Source organism: Mytilus galloprovincialis, chromosome 12 (genome assembly GCF_965363235.1).
Source record: "Mytilus galloprovincialis chromosome 12, xbMytGall1.hap1.1, whole genome shotgun sequence".
In the NCBI taxonomy this organism is placed as follows: Eukaryota; Metazoa; Mollusca; class Bivalvia; order Mytilida; family Mytilidae; genus Mytilus; species Mytilus galloprovincialis.
The window spans coordinates 8205240-8231715 of record NC_134849.1 but is presented as its reverse complement, the minus strand read 5'-3'; the positions used below and the strand labels follow the sequence as shown (position 1 = coordinate 8231715).

The window sequence follows — 26476 nt, the reverse complement described above, 5'->3', positions numbered from 1 at the left end:
TTCGCTATATATAAGGAAGTTAACGGTAATTCGAATCGAAGCGATCTTATTACTTTTTTACAGCTCGTCGCTATTTTGTTAATCATCAATAGAAATTTTCAACAACAAAGAAGGAATTGTTTTTAAGAATTATCGGGTATGTTATAAATAATTAAACATGATAAAGCTTTCGTCTTTTCTAATGGTTTGCTAGATGTAAAAAAGTGAAATCTATGTTCAGTATGCTTTTGATAAGTCTATACAGCTTCATTAAATTTACCCTTACTATCATATAGATGCTATATTCATAACACGAGATGATTTACGTCTTGTTGCACTTGCTCTGACATGTTACTTTTTATATAAGATGTGTTAACTCGTCTCGATAATTTGGTTTAAAATACATGTATATACAGATCGAGTAGTCGTTTCTTTTAGGTGTCCGTTTGTTCCATTGATTTTGATAACCTCGCTCAAGAAGGATACCGTTTTACAACTGTTTGTCCGTCAATCTGATGGAACGTTAATCGTAGTTTTCTCATGAACAAATATCTTCAAAAAGCTTGTATGGTTGGGGTTTTATATGGGCTGCCCATCAAGTTCATGTTATCATATAAACAAAGATGTCCTTGCCTATTTCTAGGAAACTACAAAAATATCATCCAAAAATGTGTTATCAGGCTCATGTCAATTTCACGCAACTTAAGACTCATCTTTCAATAGTTCCTGTGTTCCCAATACTAACATTTTTATTCTCATTCATACAGGCCATTGAGAAGTTGTTGCATTTTTAGGTAGCTTGATAAGAGCTTCTTTGAAAAAAGTATGTTGTAATCCACCATTTTTTACATTAGAAATGCCTGTACCAAGTCCAGAATATGACAGTTCTTGTCCATTCGTTTTTGGTGTGTTTTGTCGTTTGATTTAGCCATGTGATTAAAGACTTTCCAATTTGATTTTCCTCTGAGTTCAGTATTGTTGTGATTTTACTTTTTGCTTTAAGCGATGCGTGATTTTCTTTCTGTATTGCAGATTCACGGCTGTTTTCTGATCTTTGGTTGGGTTATCGTTTATTTTGCACATTAACCGATTCAATTGTCATGAGATTTGTTGTCCATATATATATACATTTCTAGTTTTTTCTAATTTCAATTTCGACGATGCTCCTGTTTGATTGTATAGCTAGCGTATTGATGTTCGTTTGTATTGTTTGTCAAAATAACTCTTTTGGTTGTGCGATCTATTCAGGAATATGACAGTTGTTTAATATCCATTTGGTTGATTTGTTTGAGCTATCGATTTTGTCATTTGACGAGGGACTTTCCTTTTAAATTTTCCTCTGAGTTCAGTATATTTGTGATTTTACTTTTTCGAACGTTTTGAAAATGTGAGTTTGGCTGTTTTTTAAATATCTAAATTTTCTAAATATGTTTTCTGTGTCCACATAGCTCCCCTCATGCTATACAATAAACGTTTCATTGGCCTAGTTTATCTATTGAAAAATAAACAGGTATGCCTCATCATCAGTAACAAAGAGAAAATAATGAAATTCGATTCAGAATGACCCTATAAAAAGTAAACAACTTGATACGAAACTTCTAAAGTTCACAAAGATGATTGTATTGATAGAGTCTCTGTCTAATGATAGAGTAACATGATCGTGTTTAAATCTACTTTATTTCGTGATTTACGTAAAAGAATCCGATTTCATGAATATGAATACTTTTGTCGCCAAGTATTCAGCAATATTTAAATTCACAAACTCAAACTGGGTTTTGTGTTTAATTATGCATACAGACACTTAAATCTTTTAATAATTTGTCGTGATACATGAAGCGTTAAATCATATACATTTTTAAACGTGTAGTTTTCTATCTCCATGTCACACTATATTTTACGAATTGAAATTATATTTTAAATTCTTTATAATGAATGCATGGATATATTACACACGACATTATCCATACAGTCCCGAATAGGGGTAAATATTTTGTACCGGCAGGGAAATGTTGAAAGATAAAATATTGAAGTAGTGGAAAAATTATAGATAACCAATAATTTATATTTGATTATATCAAGTTATTCAAATCATTTCCCCCCATAATCCGACAATTGTCATTAAACCCTTTTTCAAAGATTGCAATGCAATGGTTGATTCAGAGTCGGGAACAATAATAGTTTCTTTAAATATCTGCCCAACAATGGTAAATCTTGGTCATCCCTAGCTTTATTCGAATTCATGCTGTTTGGCATATCGTGACAACACCACCTTTACTGTATCCAGCGCTATAGACCACTCTGCCTTTTAGACTGAACTGAAACTTCAGCTTTTGGTTGAATAGTGTAACCTTTCCTTGTCAGTAGAATCTACAGTAATAAAACATTTGTCGTAAAGTATCTTAAGGTGCAGTCACAGAAATAAATACTTCTAAAAAAGTGACGTCTCTACGAAGGGGACACATATTATATCTATAATTACACAAGTAAATATCAAAACAACAATGTAAAATCTTAAAATTTGAAGAGTAGTGCAAGTAGCCTTATCCGATATATAGGGATTAGTTAAATTTCATATGGTGCGAGAACGAAGCTCGGGACCCATATGGAATTGCCTGAAATAGGTCAATAGCACACTGTGTAACGAATTTAATTTACCAACAACATAAACATGTGGAATTCCGATCAGTTGCCTATCAATGTGATCAAGTCTTGAATGTGAAGGACTGACTTTAATTGGTCTCTAGAAATAAAGATGATCAATAAAAACACAATAGTGATTGAATTGACAATAGAAAAAAAATAGATCCAATTTTGTCAGGAACTACATTTTCGATTGATCACACATCGTTCTCTACGTCAAATACAATTTCGTATGTCTGTCGAGTTGGACTGCTATACTTTGAACGATCAGTTTGATTTGGCAATGTTCTTAAATTTCGTTTACCATTCAACATCATATGTCTGCCTGTTATAAGTCAAAAGCAGGTCATTCAGTATTGTCATTAGTTGCTGTCAGTCATATTGGTCTTTATTTGATTTAGACTGCTTTTTTTTCGTTAATTTTTTTTCATATTTGATCGAGTTTGAGCCTTTAAAATATCACTATAAGGTGTAATAAGTTTTGATATCAGTTAATTTATTATTATGAAGATATCAATGATAATTCAAGTCAACACATAAGTGCTAACTACTGGGCTGGTGATACCCTCAAGGAAATAAATCTCCACCAGCAGTGGCATCGACCCAGTGGTTGTAAATAAACACTTCATAGATACCAGGATTAAAATTTTATATTAACGCCAGCCACGCGTTTCGTCTACAAAAGACTCATCAGTGACGCTCGAATAAAACAATAATTAAAAGGCCAAATAAAGTACGAAGTTGAAGAGCATTGAGGACCAAAAAGTCCTAAACGTTTTGCCAAATACAGCTAAGGTAATCTATTCCTGAGATAGCAAAGCCTTAGACCAGGTATTTCAAAAAATTTTGTTAACAGTTAATTTATCATCAGGAACATATCAATGATAACTCAAGTCAACACAGAAGTGTTGACTTCTAACCTGGTGATACTCTCGGGGAAATAAATCTCGACATGCGTCTCGTTTTCAAAAAACGCATCAGTGATGCTAAAAAAATCGGTTTAAGAGCATTGAGGACCGAAAATTACGAAAGGTTTTGTCAAATACAGCTAATGTAATCTACTCCTGGGGTAATCCTTAGTATATTATTCATTATCTGAACGATAAAAAGATTGTTTCCCTCCACATAATTGGAAAGAGCCAAAATAATGAAGTAGGGATCTGTCTGTTCATTGGGTCGACATATGACTTATACGAGGCATACATAAATAATTTGACTCGTTTGTTACGAATGACAGACGGAGATCCCAATAGATATTATGATATCCATAGACAATAAGTTGTTTATAACTATTTAGAAAAAGTATTTGCTATAATATCCATAGAAAATAAAAGGGACGAAAGATACCAAAGGGACAGTCAAACTCATAAATCTAAAACAAACTGACAACGCCATGGCTAAAAATGAAAAAGACAAACAGAAAAACAATAGTACACATGACACAACATAGAAAACTAAAGAATAAACAACACGAACCCCACCAAAAACTAGGGGTGATCTCAGGTGCTCCGGAAGGGTAAGCAGATCCTGCTCCACATGTGGCACCCGTCGTGTTGCTTATGTGATTACAAATCCGGTAAATAGTCTAATTCGGTAGGTCACATTCATGAAAGGGAAGGGGATTGTAGTTACGACGTAAGGAACATATCCGATATCATTTGTGAAACGGTTATTCAATAACGGTCAACCAACTCGTGATGGCGTCCGTAAAATTTACGAAGGGATGATTTCAACTTCACCATTTGGAACTCTTGGTTCAATAGCTTCCTTGTGAGCAGTAACCCTCTATCAAGAAAATCATGATAGGAAATGCAAGCACGGGAAGATCGTATCAATTGGGAGATATATACCCCGTATGCAGGTGCTGCTGGAATGTTGCTACTTAGAAATGGAAAGTTCACAATTGGAAAGCTGAAATCATCTCTTTTGTCGTAAAGGTTTATTTTCAACCGACCCTCATTGTCAATTTCTAGATGTAAGTCAAGATATGAAGCCGACTTAACTGTATCTGTAGTATCCTTTATCTCCAATTCGATGGGATAGATGCGTTCCACATAGTCACCAAATTTTGAATTATTTAGTGAAAGAAGGTCATCTATATAGCGGAAAGTAGAGTTAAAGGATATTGCTAACTTCTTATCTTTCTTCCTAAGAAGTTCCTGCATGAAGTCAGCCTCATAATAATAAAGAAACAAGTCGGCAAGTAGAGGGGCACAGTTTGTTCCCATTGGGATGCCGACAGTCTATTGAAAAACACGTCCTCCAAACGTTACAAATATGTTGTCAATCAAGAAATCAAGCATCTTGATAATATCGGTTTCAGAGAATTTTTTGTTTGAATCAGAGTGATTCTTTACAAAGTATGATTTATCCCTCCCTAAGACAAGATACTTGTATCTACGTTGGTCATTCTTTTTTATGAAGCAAAGTAATACCAACTCTTGCAATTTGTCTGTTAGTTTGGAATGTGGAATACTTGTGTACAGAGTAGAAAAGTCAAATGTTTTAATACTGTTACAAGATGAAAGAGAGTTAGACTGTATGTACTCTAAAAGATCTTTGGAATTTTTAAGTATCCACATCTGATTCACGCCACCTCTAGAATAGGCAGTTTCACAATAACTTTGAAGCCCGTCTTTGATTGCTGATAAAATAGATGTTAATAATTTAGAAAGAGGTTTCGTGGAGCACTTGGAAGACCCAGCAATATACCGTTGTTTGTAAGGACACTTATGTAGTTTAGGTATAAGTTGTTTATAACTATACATAAAATGTATTTGCAAGAAGTAATTTCAACTCAGATTTAATATGAAAAATATGGAAATTATAATTTTAAAAGATGAATTTTACAAATACAATTCTCCCTGTTACACAAATACCTACTGACAATTCGACTAGCAATTAAATTCGTGCAGCGTGTGTACATTTGAATTGATACGAGACGTTCTAATATGTCGATGCCTTATAGATTTCTTTAGAAATAGTATGTTCCTAAAGAGTTCTGCAACAGAGTAATGAGGAAAACTGCTGACCCGAATGGTTGACTGATATAATTTATCTGTGTCTCAACTCGATATCTTCTTGTTTCGCAGTTTTAGATTATATACTACCACATATGTCTTTCTATTTTTATGGAGTATGTCCTAATACTGAATGTGACAAGTATTGATTTTTTCATGACATCAAATCAAGAGAAGAATATAATTGTTTTTTATGAACAATCATCAAGACTCTTTTATCATTTGTTTCTTCCTTCTTAGAGTTATCACATTTTGTAAATTGATGCATAATAGACATCTGTGGAAACCGTGACACAACTACGATTACGAGAACATTTACACTTAAAGATCGTTTCAAAGTGCCAATTCAAACCGTCGGTTCAAAACAAAAACCAAATCCTGTGATATTTTTTTCTTCTGATAGTTGAACATTTAAATAGATTAAAAGAAATATCGTTTAAAGAATAGCATTTTTAAGGCGGAATCATGCCAACTCCGATTAAAAGAAATTCGGACTAAAACAACTCGGACCAATTAAACGATAACTCGGACAGCTTTGAAATAAAACCCCACATGCTTGAAATGCTTGTCCCACCAATATCTCATTGTATTTTTTACGTTTAATTTTAACTTTAAAATTGAGAATGAAAATAGGGAATGTGTCAAAGAGACAACAACTCGACCACAGAAAAAACAACAGCAGAAGGTCACCAACAGGTCTTCAATGTATCGAGAAATTCCCGCACCCAGAGGCGTCCTTCAGCTGGCCCCTAAACAAATATATACTAGTTCAGTGATAATGAACGCTATACCAATTTCCAAATTGTACACAAGAAACTAAAATTAAAATAATACAAGACTAACAAAAACCAGAGGCTCCTGACTTGGAACAGGCGCAAAAATGCGGCGGGGTTAAACATGTTTATGAGATCTCAACCCTCCCCCTATACCTCTAGCCAATGTAGAAAGTAAACGCATAACAATACGCACATTAAAATTTGTTTGTTTTTGTCTACATTTTTCGTTTCAGTTTTCCCTACCTGACGATCTTAGAGTACTTGCAACCTTAGCCCTTACTGTTTTAGCGATCAATCAGCGATCATCGATCACTCACCGATCAGTCAAGTTCGCGCCAAACTCACGTCACCGATCCGTTAGACTTATAGGAAAAGTCATTGACTGATCGGACGGATCGGACGGATAGGACCGATCGACCTTTCTGATGGATTGAACTCTACTTCGTCACATGTTAAATTTGTACAAATTACGGAATCTTAGTTTCGTTTCATTAAAATCAGATGGCGACATGTAAAAATACGAAAAATTCATGTATAACTGATCAACCTTTTTTTTATTAAAAGATTCAGCATGCAAATTTTCGTGAATTTAAATGAAAAGAAATATTTATATAAAACCTTAATTTGAACATTATCATTAAAGAATTGTCATTTTCGTTTTAATCTAGGTTATATATTTTCAACCCTGGGCAGTTCTAAAACAGTCTTTATATCGCGATTTTGTTTTGTCATTTTCCAAAAATACTCTTGAAAATAAATCAAATGAGCTGTTCTTAAAAATTTTATTGTTATATTTTTTAATATTTTGTTTTGTATCCTTTTAATCTTAAAATTCTTTAAATAAAACTTTCCCCAATCGAGGCCATTGAAATAACAAATTACAAATAAAATTGCTACATTATCTTTTAAAAAATAGAAAGTTTGGTAATTTTAAGCAATGCAAACAACTTTTTAAAATGATTTTTTCTTGTATTCTTTTACCTTAATGAAAAATAACTAATCCCTAAAAAAAAAGTACAAAAATCTAATGGCGGTCAATAATTTGCCTTCAAATAAAGTTATAACTGCATTCTGTTTAAACAAAAACAATAAAATATGCATATTTATCCTTCAATTATTTCAATTTTATTCGAAATTAATTATCTAAAGACATTTATAAAGACTGATTGCAATTTATCCTGAATTATTTTAATATGAGAAGAAATATTTGCATTTTTGGCAACGCGTACAAATATTTTGTATCTGTTCCTTAAAATTCAGCATATTTTATGACAAACAACCAATGGTGATGTACAAAAAGGTACTGAAATCTTATGGTGGCTTATAATTTGTATTAAAATAAGAAAATTACTGCATTCTTATTGCACAAAAACAATTGTTTAAGTATTTTTATTCTTATTATATCTAAAATCTAAAAAAAAAACACCTTTATTTGAGGATCTGAAATAACTTATCACAAATAGAAAAGTATCATTTTTTATTAAAAGAAGTATAATTTTGGCAATTTTTAACAAGGCGACCAACATTTTAGTATATTTTCCTTCATAATCTCTTAATTCTATGAAAAACAACCAATCCTAAACTATAAAAAGTACAAAAATCCAATGGATGTCAATAATTTCAATTAAAATGAAGAAATCATTGCAGTCTTGATTAACAAAAACCGAAGGTTATGCATATTTATCCTTCAAATATTCACATTTTATACAAAACTACTAATCAAAAGTAATTACTAACGACTGACTGCAATTGAAGTTGAATTATTTCAAATATGAGAAGAAATATTCTCATTTTAGTCAACGCATACAAAAATTTTGTATCTTTTCCTTAAAATTAAGCATATTTTATGAATACAACCAATCATGATGTACAAAAAGGTACTAAAATCTTATGGCGGCTTATGATTATTTGTAACTGTTGATGTAAATGTCTTTTGGTTTTGTGAGTCTTTGTTTACTCCTTGGTTTTGATTGTTATTGTGTATATATACCGTCAAAATAATATTATTTTTATAAAGGTTTGCAAAATTTAGCATCCTATTTACCGACCACACTAAAGTGGGAAATTCCTTTCTAATGCGTTCAGGTTTTAGTACTTCCTTCGGCTCATATAGAATGTTAAATTAAACTCACTAATTAATCAAGATATAACTTTTGAAGTTATTATCAATACTCAATACAAAATATTACTGTAACTGAGTGAAATAGAGGTTTCTCAACATCTTATAAACGGACGAAACTTTACGAACGTATAATTAGGGAGGAGTAATTTTGTTATAATAAACGTTAAATGTCTACCGATATTGCAGTGTGTTAAAAGTCAACAGTAAACAATTCCCTAGTCTTTTTGCAACCTTGCATTTTATGTTTGTGGTTAAACATTGATGTTCCAATTTATTTTCTGTTGTTCTGAATGTTATGTTATGTATTCTTACGTTGAGTTTTGATTGTTCACATGTGGAATATATGCGTTCAATTTATCTCCCTTATGTAGTTAAAAACAATCGGCGCGTCTGATTTGCATTTTATTTGATTGATTGTTGGTTGTTTAGCGATCAGTTGCAAGTATCCCATGCTTTCCACTACGAGATAAGCGTTTGTAAAAGAAGTGAAAAGTGATTGATATGACACAAGTTTAGTATTTTTCATTTATTATATCCCATAGAAGAATCCAGGGGGGATGGGGGTGGGGGTTGGGGGGGGGGGAGGCGAGTTATGGAGTTTTGTGTATTCTTGTTGCAAGTGTTAATTCTACAGCACCAACAAAACATAGTTTTAAAAAGTTGCAATTTCTTTAAATTCCATTCCCAATTAAAAATAAAAAATAAATAAAATAAAATAAAAACAATGTACAGCATTCCATAAAAACTCCACGAATTTTTTTTTTGATAATTATGTATATATTAAAACAGAAAATAAGAACTACCATGAAATCAAAACAAACCAAAAAATAAAAACTAAATAAATTAAAGAACATTTTTTCAAAGTGTTGACTGGTTTTTTTTCAAATATTTATTTCAATGTTTCCCTTTATTTAACTTCTTGGATTTATCAGTTTAGCTAGAATACAAATCAGTTATAATTATCTAAGGTCAAGAAGTGGTCATTTGGATTTGGGAGTTGGGGCATCAAAGTTACCCAGGATCCGAGAATTTCTTTTTCAAATCAAAATTAGAGGCGTTCACTCCTAGATTAGTTTAAACTCATGTTTCTGAAAGACCCCTTACCATTGATCTGATCATTGATAAAATTCGGCTCTTCCATTCCAAAGTTCTATAATTAACCTTTTTCATATCTGTACTAAAAAAATCGAAATAATGTCATGTTTATCAAAATCTGTTGTACGATTGCTGTCCTGGGTCTAAATATTTTATATTCTTCGCCATAATTCATTGATCAATTATATTTTTAACTGTTTTGATTAAACCGTAAAAAGCCAATATAATATGTCTACGACTCAAAAAGGTCTTACAAATTCCAAAATGTATATATTTTTGATATAAAAGACATTTCAAAGGAAAAAAGATTACAGCCGATAGTCCATAAGTATTTAATAAATGAATGCGCCCTCTTTTCTCGTTACGGCAAGTTACGTCAAGTTAAGTCAATTTTCGTTCGTTCGTAAGCTGTGGAGAAACCTCTACTAAAACACAAATGAATTGTTACAAACCGATAATGGTGTATGAAAAATAAGAAAAAAACACTTTGAAAATAATTTATTGTAACAACTTAGTTTATGGAAAGGGGGTGCTTTGTAGTTTTTGTCGAGCCTGCAACTTTTGTTGCAGAGAGCTCGACATAGGGATAGTGATCAGGCGGCGGCGGCTACGGCGGCGGCGTTAGCTAACTTCTTAAAAGCTTTATATTTTAGAAGGTGGAAGACCTGGATGCTTCATACTTTGTATATAGATGCCTCATGTTACGAAGTTTCCGTCAGTCACATGTCCAATGTCCTTGACCTCATTTTCATGGTTCAGTGACCACTTGAAAAAAAGTTCAGATTTTTTGTAATGTTGAATTCTCTCTTATTATAAGTAATAGGATAACTATATTTGATATATGCGTACCTTGCAAGGTCCTCATGTCTGTCAGACAGTTTTCACTTGACCTCGACCTCATTTCATGTATCAGCGAAGAAGGTTAAGTTTTGGTGGTCAAGTCCATATCTCAGATACTATAAGCAATAGGGCTAGTATATTCGGTGTATGGAAGGACTGTAAGGTGTACATGTCCAACTGGCAGGTGTCATCTGACCTTGACCTCATTTTCATGTTCAGTGGTTATAGTTAAATTTTTGTCTTTTGGTCTGTTTTTTTCATACTATATTCAATAGGTCTACTATATTTGTTGTATGGAATGATTGTAAGGTGTACATGTCTAGCGGGCAGATGTCATGTGACCTTGACCTCATTTTCATGGTTCAGTGGTTATAGTTAAATTTTTGTGTTTTGGTCTGTTTTTTTTCATACTATATGCAATAGGTCTACTATATTTGTTCTATGGAATGATTGTAAGGTGTACATGTTTAGCTGGCAGATGTCATGTGACCTTGACGTGATTTTCATGGTTCAGTGGTCAAAGTTAAGTTTTTAAGTTTTGGTCTTTTTAACTTATACTATATTCCATAGGTCAACTATATTTGGTGTATGGAAATATTTTATGATCTTTATGTCAGTAGCGCAGGTTTCTTTTGACCGTGATCTCATTTTCACGGTTCATTGCAAAGTGTTGTTTTTGTGTTTTGGTCTATTTTTCTTAAACTACAAGTAATAGGTCAACTATATATGTTGTATAGAAGCATTGTTAGCTGTACATTTCTGCCTGGCATGGTTCATCTGACCTTGACCTCATTTTCATGATTCGTTGGTCTTTGTTTAGTTATCTTGGTTAATGTTAAGTTTTTGAGACAGTTGTAATAAAGCTTTATACTTAGGACTATCAACATAATATCAATGATTAGTATAGAAGGCGAGACATTTCAGCGTGTGCACTCTTGTTTTTTCTATTCGCACATTTCTATCGCGGAAAGTGATTGATGTTTTCAAAAAAATTAATTGAATCTAATGAAATGTTGAGAATGATTATCTCTTGAATAGCAATACATTGTTTAATAGTAAATCAGGATATAAATCCCCAACCTGACCCCATCGTGAGGAACGTGGATGTTATTAAATAGAATATAAGAATATTTTATTAGTTGATCATTTGATAGAGTTAAAGGTATACATCATGTACATAGATATAGAAACGGAACTGACACGAAAGGGAGAACGAAATCGAGATACATTTACATGCAACACGAATACCAATACATGAAGCTCACAGTATGATTTCCTATTCAGTGTGAATCAATAGGATTTCCAAAATATTACACAAGAACATGTTAAATGTGGCTTTTGTTTTTTAAAGTGTTATGAAAGTGTAACACAAAATACATGCATACAGCTAACATGCATACATACATTAAAATACAATATATATTACAATATATATTACTAGTACATACACACTTCAATCATTCAAATATACAAATGGCAATAAATGGCAATATTTGATAAAGTTTTGTTTAATTTTCTTATTTTTACAAAAAAATAAAAAAATAAAAAAAATATTTGACTTGCATATAATTTTCAGGAAAATGATTATAAAAATGTTTTTTGAATACTTCCACATTACGACATTTTTTTTTTAGAGGTAAATTATTCCATACTATGATTGTTTTTTTTTAAATTTGTATTTGGTCTTGGAACAAATAGATTATTATTAGAGCCAGATCGTAAGTTGTGGTGTTGCACACCATCAATATTTAGCATTGCTAAGTAATCAGGTGTTAGTCCATTTACAATTTTATACATTAGAATTGATTGTTGGTATTTTATTCTTTTGGTAAAAGATACCCATTTGAAAGATGAAAACATGAAATTAGACGGAAGAAAAATATCGGATTCAGTATAATTCTTGCTATTCTTTTTTGAAGTTTTATGATTCTATCTGAAACTTTTTGTAATAAATTTCCCAAAACTGAACTACAATAGTCTATATATGGTAGAATGTATACATTATAAAATAGTTGCCTTGTGGGTATTGGCAAATATACTTTAATTTTATATAAAAGTGATATTTTAGATGAGATAATTTTACATATACGATCAACATGATCTTCTCAGCTTAAATTTTCATCAATGTCAACTGCAAGTAATTTGAAAGAATGAATATTCTCAATACATGTTTCGTTGACGGTAATACATAATTCTGATAGTTGTGTAAGTTTTTGTTTAGAACCCAATTTCATACACTTAGTTTTTTGTGCATTAATTTTCATACCGTTATTGTTACAGCAAGATTGTATAGCATTTCAATCATTTTAAAAATGCTGTTTTATTTTTTCAATGTTTTTATCATGAAAATGCAATGTTCAATCATCAGCATATGAATCCATGTTGAATTGATTAACGTGAAGTGGTAAATCATTTATAGATATTAATAATAACAGAACCTTGAGGCACTCTATATTTTACAAACTATATATCAGATTTAATGTTAGCGTATTGGACTTCTTGTTGTCTTTCAGACAAATATGATTTTATCCAATCTATCATATGTTCTCCGATATGATAAAATTTTAACTTTTCTAAAAATATGGCATGATTAATCAGGTCAAAAGCCTTACTGAAATCGAAAAACACTGTACCAACTATTTATTCATTTTCTAAATATTTTAACCATTCATCAGTAAGTTTAGTTAGCGCTGTTTTACACGCACGACCTTGTCTGAAACCTGACTAGGCGATATGTAACAGTTTTTTTTTATTGTTTAAGAATTCATATAACTGTGTACATAAATGTCGCTGAAATTTTTTTAGAGATGGTATTTAAAATAGAAGTTGGACCATAATTGGAGGGAATATCTCTTGATCCTACTTTATGTAAAGCAGTTACTCTTGCAAGTTTTATTTTTTGCGGAAAACGATTTGAAGGGATACTTTTGTTTATTAGAAAAGTTAATGATGGCGGTATTTGTCTGCACTTAGCTTTAAAATTTGGGACCAATTCCATCTAAACCTGCAGATTTATTAATATTAAGATGTTTTGCTTGAACACACCTCTCCAACAGAAATGCTTTTGAATTTAAAATTTTCAGTTTTCTTTAATTTGTTACTAGTAAAATTTTGTAGCATAGAAAAATTCTTATCTGAATTATCATTTCCAATATGGTTTTTCAGCTACGGATGAAAAATGAACATTAAGAGTATTTCAATATCTTGGTTGTTATATACAGTTTGATTTTCATACTGCATTTCAGATGAAAAAATATTATCCTCTTTTGGATTTAACTCTTTAATATGATTCCAAAGTTCTTTACATTTTTGGAACTAGTTATAGCGTTTTGGTAATATTCCTTTTTTGCATTAAATATTAACGACGTTGTTTTATTACGCCACTTTTTAAAGTTTACCCAAACTGTTTTTGAATGATACATATTTCTGTATTGAATGAATTTTTTAATTTCTTCATTGAAACATTCGGCTTGTTTAAATGTCTTTACTGTTTTAGTTTTCATTGGTGCATGCTTGTTAATAACTTGATTAAAAAGTTCATACCATTTGTCGACAGCAATATCAATATCATCTTCCATTTCAACAATATGAAAAAGGGTTTGAAGTAAGTCTGTACAAAAGGTGTTTTCATTAAATTTTTTGAAACACCAATACTTTATTTCGATGTGATTTTCTTTCTTTATCTTTATATTGATTTTTCTATTTAAGGTAGATAGGGTGTCTTCCTCCATCTTGGATTTTGAAATACTAGAAAACCAGGTCTAGATCTTTGATGAAATGTGCAAATTTTGATAATAGTAGGTAATTCATGTGTAAGAATGTTCATTATAATATAGAAAATGCCATGTTTGATCATATTTATGATTGTATTTTACAAAAAAAGGAATTCTTCTGTTTGATTCATTTTTTCCCAACTTTGTCAAATAAGGGGAGGCAACTCAAATGCAAGGGCAGATAATTCAGATAGTGTAACTTTTACAATAGAATGTGTTAGGAATTTACCCATTTTAACATGTAGCAAGAAAACGAGTCCGGTGACCCCATTTTTTCTTTTTCTTATCTGAAAGCATAACATTGGAGCTATCTTCTCATATTTTATCTCAAAATTCTATGGTTTGGTTTGCGTTTTATGGCGGAAAATTGGGTTTTTCATGCATAATCTATACAAAATCTTGACAATTTTGGACAACCTATAGTGTGAAAATAAGTCCGGTGACCCATTCTTTTTATTAATGTTTTTAAACAAGCTGGATATGAACTATATTTTGGCAAATTATTAAAAGATTCTATGGATTATAATTTAGACACCCCATCTACCTTAAGCATACAGGATTGTGGTCACTTAAAGCATATGAAGGAACATGACAATGGGCAATATTTTCAGGATTAATAGTGTAAATATGATCAATTAGAGTTTCAGATTTGTCACAAATATGTGTTGCAGTGCACATTTGTTGTTGAAGAATAAAATTGTTTATGAAATTCATCCATTTTTTATTTTTTATTTTTATCAAGTCAAAACTAAAGTCCCCCATTTAAATCATCTCTTTGTTTTCTGAAAGAGCTGCATTAAATTTCTCTCAAAAAGATCTATCCAGGACCGAGGGGTTTGGTGGTCTATAAAAAGTGCAAATGAAGAAAGGTTTAGATTTTGTAAATTCTACCTCTAACCATAAAGTTTCTAATGTGTTTATGGATAAATTAGATCTATTTTTAACTGCAATAGAATCTTTGACATAAACCAATCAAAAGACTAACACCGTCCTTACTCTGGCGATCTTTTCTGAAAATTGTGTATCCTGGCACTTTACATTATTCATTGTTAATATCAGGTTTTAAGTACAGCTCTTTGTAAGAACCAGGCAGAGTGCGATATATGAAGGTTTCCAGATTTTATCTATAATTAACCTAGTAGAAGCAGTAAATGAATACTGCTCAAAGAATAATTTTGAGTGGGAAAATATGAGTGGTTGCCATGGTAACGAACACTCTATTTTTTGGTTGTTAAGCGTTGTAAAATTAAAAAATCAGCTAAATCTATTATGATTAGAATCATGCATTTGTCATTAATGTTCATATGTAACATTGATACAAATTGGTTTAAGCTTCATTTTAGTAAAGATTGCATGTCAACTGAGTTTGTAAATTTTTTGAAACATTTTGCCAAAAAATGCATATTTTCAACTTTTTTGAAATTGTTTTTTTTTTGCGAAATTATCAAATTTTCTCTGGTGTTTTTTTTTTTATTAGAAAAGTCCAAATGTGTACAGAATAGTTAGCACTGTAGTTATGAAGTTTGGATACTACTTTACCAAATTAAATGGAAAAATGCGTGGGATTGTCTTTAGTTTTATCACCATAGCAACCTATTTTTTCCTTGGAAACGGAGATTTTATTTTAAGAATATTACAGTTTAAAAGCCTAAATGTCCAGAATTGTTTTATAACCGAAAAGAAAATACATAAAAGCTAACTCAAACTTTAAATTACTATCGTCAAGTGTTGTTGACTGAAAGAATGTTTCAACTAATCCAAATTAATCTAAATATTTGTTGTTTATAGTAATTATAGTTTTTAACTCATCAAATATAGATAAAATACGTCTAACATTAAGGCATCAGCATTGAAACCTTTACATTTTAGATTAAGACATTTTTTTGATAATGTGTGTTGCTATTGCTTTAAGGTTGTGAGCTAAAGCTATTAGCGCACATACAATTTTCATTTATGACAATTTATGACAATTTTTTTCTAGAACTTTTGTTTTTTTAAATTGTCAGGTACAGACATAGATTTTTGAGTACATATACACTTGATGTATTACAATTTGGACATAAATTGAGAACTATATCGAAATTGTTATGAAGTAGTAATGACTTACTATGATTTTATATGATTTTATAATTTGTCTAAAAATTGAAATACATCAGTTTTATCCTAAAGTGTGTCACAGTCTTTACAATGCTAACCATAAAAGTTACAATTAAAGCAAATACCAATGAATGTATTTACTATGCTTTGTCTTTTACCTTGCTGTGCATTACTTTCATTATTGGACTGAGAACTATTTGTGCGGATTAAAATGTTTACAACTCTGTTTATGTTTCTAAATGAATTGTATCCTGATTAGTAAGGTGTATGCCATCACGGTGATAATAAGTAGAAACGAGATCGCCGCCTCTGGAAACAAATGCATATGTTTGTTTGAAGATTTTTAACTTATGTTCAGTAGAAACCCTGTGTAATATCCTATGACTCATATCTATATCGACATTTCGTCTAGGACAAATTTCATATAAGGCAATAGCTGCGGAACCGTAGCTCTTAGGTCCTTATGTTATTTTTTTACTATTTGCGGACCATAGAGCTACGGATTTTTCCTATTTCAAAACGTTCGGAATTGCGACCCAGGTTCAGGTCGCACTTATTTCTCAAAAAAATATTGTTTATAATCCATGCAAAAGTTGTCAATATATATAGTTCGTTTCGTTAGATATTTTTCTAGGATATGACGTACCTATTTATGTTTGAATATTCATTTCCTTAACACTATTATCTAATTATTTCCATTTGTATACATTCTCCGCCTATTTTGTTCGGCCATATTGAATCTCGTGGTGACGTCACATATACAAAAAATATTACAAAAAAAGAGGATATTTATAACATCAAGGGGTTGCCCCCAAACTGATTATGACTTGGATGGAGAATTGTCTCATTGTCAGTCACACATATATAGACCAGATTTAATTATTTCTTGGTGAACAGGGAAAAATACTTTAGAAATTAAAGAAATGTCAAAGTATAAGTGATAAATCAAGTTTTAATATTGTCAAAACCTACTATTTTATGTTTAATAAAAAAAAAGTATAATCGCTCGCCTTTACTTTCAAAGCTTCGCCTCAAAAATTTGCAAATGAAATATTTTTTTATTAAAATTTTCAAATCGCTCGCTCGCCCCAAATTTTGGAGTCCAAAAATCATTGAACAGGAAATTAAATTGGTGTGGCATAACGACGCAACAGTTTAAAATTTAATTTGTGATGTTCTTTTCCTAAATACTGCAGTCCATACAAATTGTGTGATTTATGTTCAATTCATTTTTGTCTATGAAAATTAGTTAAGAGTTCAATAAATGCCCTACCAGAAATAAGCGAATATATCACCCTTCCTGTTGTAACTTTACCCCCCTTATTTATATTGTCTCTGGACACTTTTTTCGTCTAAAAACTACTACTGAGGTGAAGCCGAATTTTTTTTCAATCTTCAATTTTGCCGGACGTCACTATCGTATGTGAAAGATTGAATTAAAAAAAATAATTCCCTAATAGGTAACAAAAAAAATAGCAGACGATTATAATTTAGAAAATAAATAGTTTGCATTTTTATGAAAAATAATGACATCACACAGGTCATTATTTGATTAAAACATGGTATCGTCCGGGTTGATTCTTCGAAAGAATGACATATCGTGCTGAAAGAAAATGACTCCATATAGGTATATAATTACATTTACTTACTTATTGTTCCTTTTAAAATTGTTATACCATGATGACTGATGTACCCATATTTTGACTATTTTATTTATTGTGTCTGTTTAGTTAACGCATCAATGTAAATATAACGGAATTTGATGAGATTGTCATTAAAGTGAGAGGGTTAGCGCTATAAAACCAGGTTTAATCCACCATTTTCTACATTTGAAAATGCCTGTACCAAGTCAGGAATACGACAGTTCTTGTCCATTCGTTTTTGATGCATATTGTTTTTGCCATGTGATTATGGACTTTCCGAATTGATTTTCCTCTAGGTTCAGTATTTTTGGGATTTTACTTTTTACACCAAACTTTATTTAAATGTATTTGCCAGATAAACAACCAGATACCAATTTGAAGCTGTCGCCAGAACACAGAACACACGTCGATTCAGTAGAAATTGTTTATCAAATTGAAGGTTTTCTATGGCTGGTTTCGTTAAATTGTTTCTGAATATGTGGTCTACTGATTTTCCAATCGCTACGAACATGAGACATAGAAAGGCTGCACAATATCTTCCACTCATGCATGATCTTTTTCAACTTATCAGTCGTCTCAGGGCAGAAAAAGAACATTAACAACAGACGCGTGTCACTAGGAGAGTAAATTAAAGCACGTCTTGCGTTTTGGTAAAAATTCAGATGTGCGTATATTAGAGATAACTGAGAGAATTAGGAACTGATCTCTTATTTGTAAACATTGCTGTTAATCTCAAGATCTTCTGCTGCCAGATATCAATTTCTTACGCATCCGGGTTGTATTTTGTTTACCTGTAGAGAGATTAAATAAAGTTGGTGAAATTGAGAAATAAATATGCAGACAGGACTGCTCCCGTGCGATGCCCCAGTACTTAATTTGTCAGTCCCTGATAGTTTTTTCAATTAGTTCAAATGAAGTTTTATTTAATACCGACTTTTCGTTATCCCTGTTATGTTCACAAACTATTAGAATTATTCCTTCCTCACATTCAGTATCACTTTCCTTTTTTGAAAGAACCTGTTTTACAACAGATCCATGATAATTACCGTTACTACGTTAATATAATGGAAATACCACCCGTTGAGATGCTAAGTTATATTCGGGAAGAATAGTTTAAAAGGAATAATGACAAGTAATAGAATTTAAGGTTGAGATATAACAACAAATGACTACATTCGTATTAAATTACAATAAACAAATACACAAAAAAAAGTCAGAGTCGAAATATAAGTGAGGCAACTACCTCACTTGCCTCAATGGCAGTTACGGCCTTGACTGTTTATTTGACACGTTTAGCTTAATTCATCTTAAGACGAATCACCTTTGGAGTGTAAAAAAAATCTTTGCACCAAACTCGGTAAAATTTGACGGACGTGAATTTCAGGATAATACAAAACAAATGTTCCTGAAATTTGGTTCTGTAAAATTGTACAAATAAAATGGAAATGGGGAGTGTGTCAAAGAGACAACAACCCGACAATAGAACAGACAACAGCAGAAAGTCACCAACAGGTCTTCAATGCAGCGAGAAATTTCCGCACCCGGAGGCGTCCTAAAAAATTATATATGAAGGACTCAATTCTATGGTAGGTTCCAAATCTGTTGCAGATCCTTAATCTATGGCAAATGTGACGTCATGCCATCCCAAATCTATTGCAGATTTTTTACAATCCTAATCTATGGTAAGTTTTGTAGTTTCCTAGTCTATGGCGGATTTTTGATGTTTCCAAATCTATGGCAGATGTTGTGCAAATGGGAAACAATGCTGTACATATACGACTAATGATTTGTCCTAAAAAAGTACGACAACGGGAGCATGTCTATAAACTTTGTGAAATAAACATTCCATAATGGTCAAATCGTGAACAATTCGTAAAAGATGAATTCATATACCTTAATACAGACTTCGAGATTGAAATGGTGTGTCCCCTAAAAATAAACATTTTCCAATCTGTGCATGGTACCTGTTTAACCTATTTATTAATCCAACTAGTAAGTCCCTTAACCAACAAAACGGAAGTTTTTTCTAAAACAAAAATGATAAATAACAGTTTTAGTTTTCAAATAATATTAATTTCATTGTTGTTACATCTTTTTTACTATTCGAAGACGATTTAATCAAATTGGTATCAGGTAATTTTTTTTTTACTTTTTAAACTTTGCAAGCCGTAGAAGTTAACTACAACTTCTTTTCTAAAAATATCATGTACTGAAAAAGAGGTGCCATTGTTCATCGCGGGGTTCGGTAAGTACAGCACATTCTGTCCCTCTTCCGGATAATAGGTCACACCTTCCTGTACACCTTCTTCAAATTGTTTTCGAGGGACATATCTTCATCTGGAATGGTGCTTAAATCTATGGGTTCTGCCATCGTTAGCGGCGGCGACGATGAAATAAGGTGTTATTTAATTGTGACGTTATGTGTTAAATCTGCCATAGATTTGATTCGTTTGACTTTTGTAACGTCACATTTACCATAGATTAGGAATCTGCCATAGATTTGGAACCCGCCATAGATTTGAGTCCTACATATATACTAGTTTAGTGATAATGAACGCCATACTAAACTCCAAATTGTACACCAGAAACTAAAATTAAAAATAAAACAAGACTAACAAAGGCCAGAGGCTCCTGACTTGAGACAGGCGCAAAAAAAGCGGCGGGGTTAAACATAATTATGAAATCTCAACCCCCCCTATACCTCTAGCCAATGTAGAAAAGTAAACGCATAACAATTCGCACATTTAAATTCAGTTCAAGAAAAGTTCGAGTCTGATGTCAGAAGATGTAACCAAAGAAAGAGAAAAAAAATGGCAATAATACACAAATAACAACAGACTACTAGCAGTTAACTGACATGCCAGCTCCAGACTTTAAATAAACTGATTGAAAGATTATGTCTTCATCATATGAATATCAGGCACAATCCTTCCCGTTATGCGTTTAGTATCATACTATCATAAGATATATGAGAAGAACATAACCCGTGTCATGATAATAACTTTTTTTTTTTAAATAAAAGTATTATACCATCATAACATATATGAGAAGAACATAACCCGTGCCATACCAACAACTGGTTTTTTAAATAAATGTGTTTAGTTCCGATAAAAAGACCCTGTAAGTGAATCAATATTAACGCCAAAATATGCAATCTTTAATGACCTGACAACAGTATCGTAGCTATATCCCTTCTTAATAAATTTATTTAAAGGTTTTGTTAGCTTCTGAGGTGAGTACAGACATTTTTGTGCTGTATAAAGAACATTTCCATAAAAAATTGGATGTGAAATATCTGAACGTATTAGAAGTCGGGTGCAGCAATTTATTTTATATTCTCCTAAAAATATATCAGATACACGTTTTAAAAAGGCAGTAGTTAATCGTCAGCCTCGGAAAGAATTGTTATTTGTTTTATCATTGCTTTAGGGGATTACTGGAAACATTTTACACAAACAAAAACATAAAAGGTAATAATTAGTTAATCAATAATCAAAAATAGTTTCAGCGTTATTACGTCGATGTAAGGCGTCGAAGCCAAACAATAAATAGAAAAACATCTCAAGACGTCATAATTAATTGGACTAATAACACAACATACTTTTTGAAGAAATAATTGATGCAAGCTATACTTTATTGTAGTTTTAACATGGATAGACATTCGTGATTATTTTTGCCCGAGCATAGTAAAACTACAATAAAGTTTAGCTAGCATGAATTATTTCGATCTGGATTAGGACAATTAAGGTAAGTTATATGTCCGATGTGTATATGTGAAGAGGGTTTGTGTAGGCCTTTCCATGAACATCCCTTTTTGTTTGTAAACAAGCAAACGACTGGCAATGTGATTTTGCAGAGGGAGGAAATTGAACAGCCAGCATCAACGGTCGTCGTATTTAGGTCGAACATGTCGATTTCCAATTGCAACACATGACAGTCATAATAAATGACACCATGTGCATCATTTAAGAGTTTTGAAGTGTTTAAATTAATGAAAATTATTAAATGCATGCCAATTTGATAAAATTAATTATTCTTCAGTATTCAGATTACGCATGTGCAAACACATCTTATTGGATTTAGAGCATCGGTTTGTTCACAAAGCGAAAGAAGCACGTCATGTAAGAATTACACGTATAAACCTGCTGCATTTGTTTGCACCTATCCTGAGTCCGGAAACTGATGTTCAGTTGTTGTCATTTATAAATGCGGTCAATAAGTGTTTCTCGTTTCTTGTTTTTTTCATATAGAATATGATAATAGACTGTTGGTTTTACACTAGAAAATATTGGGGTCCTTTATGACTTGCTGATCGTTGTGAACCAAAGCTCCGTGTTTAAGATCTTTTTCTGTTTACCTATAATGATTAACTTTTACAAAATTGTCATTGGATTGAGAGTTGTCAAATTGGCACTCATACTACATCTTCTTATATCTATATAAGAAATGGTTTGGAATGTCAGGAATTTTGTTGATACACAATTCAGACAAAATGTATACTGTCGAGATAATGTCGATACAAACCAAGACATCGTTATAACTGTCAAGACTATGTCAAGTTATGTTCAGACATCTTTGAGACTGTCAAGATTGTGTCGATACATATTCAGAAATAATTAAGAATATCAAGAATATGTCGCGACTTAAGTTGAAGTATTAGTATTCCATATCACACAATAAAGAGTCCATCTTCCATAAACCTTTTCCCCTAATGATAGGGTAAAACTTTAATTCAAGCAAAATCATAGAGTGGTCTTATCGATACCAAATAGTATCTATGCATTGTTTTTTGTCATCAATATTTCTAAGCATTCAGTTATAATGCATAAATATATTAAATGCCAGAAATAATTGAAAATATTTATTCAAGGGAGATAACATACACATTACGTCAATTGTAATAGAAGAAGTAAAACTATTGCTTATTCTAGATATATATTTCATAGAATTTATATGTGAAGAGTGTACTGTAATTGCACATGTAAAATAGAAGAATTGCAAAGCATTTTTTTTCACTTTTCTATATAATAACATTGTCGTAATATTACCAAATCTGTTTAATTTGAGTTGTAAACCGAACTTATTCGAAACAGTTCATGCCTCTCTGTTATTGAATTAGTTGCATGTTTCTTTTCGTTTAACTATCGAAGAGTCTTATAATGAATAGTTCTGGTCCAGGTTTGTCTGATATTATGCGATGAGTAGCAACAACATCCTTCTCTTCTATGTACATTCAAATCCTTTTTTTACAGTTTCTGTGAAAATTAAGAGCAAATTTTGATCATTCTATTGTTCTTTATAGTTGGCACCAGTTATTTGCTTCTTTGTTTATTCTGGTTGAATTATATAAGCCTTCATTGTTTTTGATACCTATACTTTTTTGTCATTTTGCTTTCTGAGTTCATCATTCACTATTGATAAGGCGTAAAAAAATTTCTGTATCTTTTATTGCCATATTACAAAATCAAATAAAAGTGTTGATCCAAGTATATCCATTAAGGTCAAGTTACAGTAAATGGGCTATGTTTACAGATTTTCTTAAAATTTTGAATAAACCTTTGGCTCGTTGAACTGTTTATGAATAAATGTTACTGATTGAATTTTTTATAAATAGGTACCTATTTGTATAGAAAGCACATAAAATCACCGACCTACGAAAAACGGTCTTAAAATTGTCTTTAAATCATAAAACATGCAACGTGTACTCTAAAGATAATTCTTGAAAAACTATATAGTGTTGATACAAAATTTTCATTTCAATGATGTAAAATAATAAAAGGGAAACCGACTTCGTTTTTATGATATACATGAAGTAAAGTGGTATACTTAGTGATAAAATACACAAAAACATCGAAATAATCGTAACATCATCGCGTTGTAGACACTAAATAGTCCATTTTTGACGTTAATACACCAACAACGTAATCGGTGACCATATGCTTATTTTAAATCATTTAAAAAAGCATATAACGAAAGGTACTTGACTCGAATTTTTGAAAAATCTCAGTCGTTCGCGAAATTCCGTTATATGCCAATTTTGCGGTGGTCAACCCCACTACAACTTATTATGTCGTAAATCTGAATTGATTTCCTACACAATGGTGCATAACACGTCTACCTTTGTTGTCGGAATCATCCGTAGCAGACCTACCTACTATATGTCAATCGTACTTATTTCTTCGATATATAAATGTCATTCAGACTCTCTTTTGACATTACGTATGAAATGAAATAAGATCAGTTAACTCTAAGAAACATTAATACCTTCCAATATGATTTACACAATCGTTAACCGAGATATATAAAAAGGGTGGGAAGATACCTTTTACTGCGAGACTTCGGTTTCCAATTTGGCTGCGGTAGATGAATTAATTATGATTGACATACTTAGGTAGGATTGCTACGGATTATTCTGTCAACAAAAGTAGGCGTGTTATACACCATTGTAAAGATAGGTCAAATAAGATTTACGACATCACAAGCTTTGGTTAGGTTGACACTCGAGAAAACGGCATAAATATAACGAAATTTGGCGCCGACTGACATTTTTCAAAAATGCGGTTGAGAACATTGTGTTATATTAAGATAAAAGGATTTTTTTCTGAGACAAGTCCTGTGGTGCTTCCTATACAAATAGTAACCTATTTTGATAGAATTCAATCAGTAATATTTCAAAAAAATAAAAGAGATAAATTATTTTTCCGATTTTCAGATATTATTCAACGGGCGCAAGCTATATGCAACATTTTAGCAAAATCTGTGACATAGCTCCTTTACTGACCTTAAATAGTCATTTGTATTGCACCATATCTAAAATAACTGTTTAATATTGTAGAATGGCAACATCGCTGTCACAGGAATATATCAATTTTCTACGATTGGCTGGTTTGTTATTAAAAATAGCAACACGCGCTGTCAGAAAAACGTTTGACTCTGAATTCCATCCGACAAAGATACAACTATTTCTGAGGAAACATAGAAATAAGATCCATGAACTTACGAACAAGACACAGTTTGGCATATTATATCCTACAGGTTAGTTTCGAGGGTTTATTTTTAACAATTTATATTTCAGTACATGGTCCTAGTATCCTGAAATGTTAAGTAAAGTGTTGACAATATATGTCTACATGATAATTTATATAAAACGAAATAGAGGCATCGTTAAAACAAATCTAGTCTTCATCACAATTTAGTTTTATAACAGTATACTATTTTCATTGTATATATTTCAATCACTTTGCGAATAAATAAAAATCGACTAAAAGAAACATAACATAAAAATAGTTACTTTAGGTTTCATTTTAACATCAAGAGTCGACTAAAGAAATAAGGATGCTCTGCCGAAAAGTAACACTTGTCGAAGGGGTTGTCGGTAAATGTTTGTAATATTTGTAAATACGCAGCAACGTCTAGTCGAAAATATTCTGTTCCAAGAATTGCAGTTTCGTCATGTTAATGGACTTTTATAGTTATGATCACTGGCAAACATAATCCTTTCAAATACTGTTCCCTAATTCACTCTAGGTTTAAGATATTATAGCAAAAGGATCCTTACTCAGCTTACTAAGTGTTTCAATCTTTTTGTCAGGGTCGCCGGGAGTGTCATCAGAGATGTTTGATGTGTCATTGATGACATTTTTACTAAGACATTTTACAGATCTTGACATTCAAGATAGTCTTCCAGTGGAAACGATTCATACCGCAGCTGCAAATATTTCAACGATTAAATTTTACAGAAATTACATTGTTCATTCAGAGACCGGCGAAGTTACTGAAACCAGGTTTTCAGAAATATGGAACTGTGCAGTAAAGGTAATCTGATAAATTATATTTGTTCATACTAAGATTTTTAGATTAACAAGCTTGAAGACATAAAAGAGCCTTCATGATAAACGTTTACCATTTAAAGATATAAAACTGGAAAGTTAAGAACGTTTGATTTTTAACTTTAAGTAAATTAGTTAAAAAAAAGAGAAACAATCAATATCAATTATACCATACAATGCCATAACCTCTACATAACTATTTATACTACTCATGTTCCTTCACGTACATTTTTGTACCTTTACAATAATTATTTTTATACTGCTACAAGTTGTGCTTATTTCCTAAATATAGCAAACAGCTATATGTTGTGTTCAATATTAATTTCAACATGGAACACTTTTCCAACAATCAGGGGTTCGTTAAGGGATGAACATAAATTTAAATTTGTGTAACAATTTAATACATTTTAGCTATGAAAATAATAATTTAAGCTGCATTATAAAAACTGTATTTAGTCTATGTCAAACCTCGCCATTCCGCATTTAATCAGCCTCATACTTTTCTGAATTTGAACTAATATTGTATATAAATTATCAATGATCCTAAATATAACTCTACCATATATAACTAAATGACGTAAAATAATGTTAACGTAAATTTTAGATCACTGACTGATATAAATTGTCATTGTTCAGATTAGTGTATTAATTTAATTCAACAA

The 26476-nt window shown here is 31.6% G+C and overlaps 1 long non-coding RNA gene across 1 annotated transcript in view; it reads left to right on the top strand.

The window, feature by feature from the left end:
• The window catches only part of LOC143055068 (uncharacterized), a 50169-nt gene extending 24374 nt beyond the window's left edge, over positions 1-25795 (top strand). Inside the window, exons 2-3 of the long non-coding RNA XR_012971934.1 lie at positions 24821-25020; positions 25577-25795. This is a non-coding gene — a long non-coding RNA (uncharacterized LOC143055068). The remainder of the gene's footprint in view (positions 1-24820; positions 25021-25576) is intronic.
• Positions 25796-26476: the final 681 nt, after the last annotated feature.